Source organism: Propithecus coquereli, unplaced genomic scaffold (assembly GCF_000956105.1).
Source record: "Propithecus coquereli isolate 6110/MARCELLA unplaced genomic scaffold, Pcoq_1.0 Scaffold213, whole genome shotgun sequence".
Classification (NCBI taxonomy): Eukaryota; Metazoa; Chordata; class Mammalia; order Primates; family Indriidae; genus Propithecus; species Propithecus coquereli.
The window spans coordinates 1,763,167-1,765,442 of record NW_012146412.1 but is presented as its reverse complement, the minus strand read 5'-3'; the positions used below and the strand labels follow the sequence as shown (position 1 = coordinate 1,765,442).

At 36.3% G+C, this 2,276-nt stretch overlaps 1 protein-coding gene across 1 annotated transcript in view; it reads right to left on the bottom strand.

The window, feature by feature from the left end:
• The window catches only part of TLR6 (toll-like receptor 6), a 17,307-nt gene extending 15,313 nt beyond the window's left edge, over positions 1–1,994 (bottom strand). The window contains exon 1 of the mRNA XM_012644476.1: positions 1,946–1,994. The gene's annotated coding sequence lies outside the window, so the exon portion shown is untranslated. The remainder of the gene's footprint in view (positions 1–1,945) is intronic.
• Between the last annotated feature and the right edge of the window lie 282 nt (positions 1,995–2,276).

Here is a 2,276-nt window from a genome sequence, read left to right as displayed (position 1 = left end):
AAGTGAATCAAATGAGAATTTTTGTTCCTTAAAATAATTTTTTAAAAGGTATGATTTTTTTCACATACAAAATTTGGAAAATTCAAAAATATAAAGCCCAGTGTTGGTAGGTGAGAACTAAAACAAGAACTCTCATTTACTATTTAGGCAGGAATGAAAAATTAGTACAACCTTTCTAAAGGGCAATTTGGTAGTTTATATAAATTTCTTGAAAATATGCCTTCTCTTACTTTAGCAATTTCACTTCTAGGAATCTTCTAAAGAAATAATCAGAGATATACACAAAAATATAATATGACTATGAGGATACTCATGACAGAAAAATTGAAAAAATCAGAATGTCTTATGTAGAAAACTGTTAAATCAGTTATGGCACACCCATACGTGGAACAGCACGCAGCCTCGAATGCTGCATGTCGGAAAAACAACTACAATATAATGCTAAGTGAATAAAAGAATACAAAGTTGCATATGTAGTAGGACTCTAATTTCATGGAATATGATTAAAACCTGACGTATACACAAAGCCTAGAGGACAAAAGAATGTGAAAAACTATACCAAATGCTGATAGTGGTTATCTCTGAATCTCTGAATTATAGATGAATTTAATTTTTTTCTTATACTTTTAAATATTTCTAAAATTTCTAATTTTCAACATCTTTTATGATCTGAAAAAAGTTATCTTAAGACAATTCAAGAGTTGTCTTTAAATACAGCGAATGTAAAAATATTTTATGTTTAAAGAAATATGCTTGTATTATTTGGAATATTAAAATATAAAGACAGAGAACTCCTACATGACGGTAGGTAACCGACTCTCACGGATGGGGACCCACCTTACAGCGCCCCCCGACCCCTGGCGCCGCATTGTGTCTGTGTTCAGGGGACTGAAATTCAGCCACCATGTGAAAAGTTGATCAGCTTCCTTCTAACACCCTGCCACAAACACACAAATGTTAACGGACAAGCCAGTAACTTTCCTATTTTAGAGGGAAACAAAGGAGGGGGGAAGGAGGAAGGTAAGAGTGAAAGATTAGAGAGTTCACAGTGTTTTAGAGGAAGTAAAAAGACAACAGGAAAAAGCTGTGGTTTTTTAGGCATCAAATGAAAAGGGTGAGAATAAAAGATGAAATAAGCTCTATTTCAGAACAAAAATGAGGGATGAGATCTATAAAAATTATAACTACAGTAAGGGAGAGATCAGAAAAAAACATTAAGTGGGGTAAGTGGAGGAGATTCCATAATCAAGTCAACAAATTTGCAAGAGAAACAGTGTTCATTCGTCAAACTTAAGGGGAGAGACCTGGAGGAAGGCAAGCGCCAGGCACCGGTGCAGCAGTCAGCATCACAAAGAGCGTGGTCCCTGCCACTTCCTTCATTTAATAAATGTTTATTCGGAGTCCTCTTTGCGCCAGCGTCCGGGCTCGGCACTAGGTGCCTGGGATATAAACGCGAATAGAAGTGACATAATTGCTGCTTTCAAAAAGCTTATGAATTCGTGACAGATACAGACCAACACCTATTACAGTACCAAGTGACGGGGAGATGAAAAGCACGTGGCTACTATAAAAATGCATAACATAAAGGTGCTGATCAGTGGCATAAATTACTGTTAAATGTTATTAAAAACGAGAAACTAGGAAAAGGTGAAAAAGAGAAAATGTAGTAGATCAAAGCAAAAGAAATAAGTGAGTTTTTTCCTCAACTATCACTGCAAGTGCTAGTTGTTTTCTATCTTTTCAAGATAGCCATAAAGATACGCTACTTTTTATCTTTCTTGTGCAAGTCAAAGGACATCCGCAGCATTTAAAAAAAACACTTCAAATCATTCTGCAAAAACTTCAAGGAAATGTTACCTATTTCCTATATAATAATGAGCATTTTCTTGCTTATCTGAAACACTCGCGCCACGATTTGAAAAGCTACAACAGCATTTTTACTTACCAAGATTTCATTTTCAGAAGAGAAAACAACCTGTAGATGCAGGAAATACGTCTGCGAAGGCTTGACAAGGACAAGCCCTCAAGTGCGGCGGAATCTTAGGAACAGTGTGGTGCCATCTGTCGGCCCCGACGGGAACTACTCCTCCCAATAAATTTCACTTTCGAAGGTCAGGAGCAAAGCATGTGGGTTGGCAGCTTTTTCTGGGCTACGGACTAAACCAGTAATCAAATTTTTAAATTCATATGATCAGGCAGCTTATGAAAATTTCAGTATGAAAAAAATATTTTTCTGAAATAATATTTCTCCGCAGGAGTTTGCAGCCTGAATATTA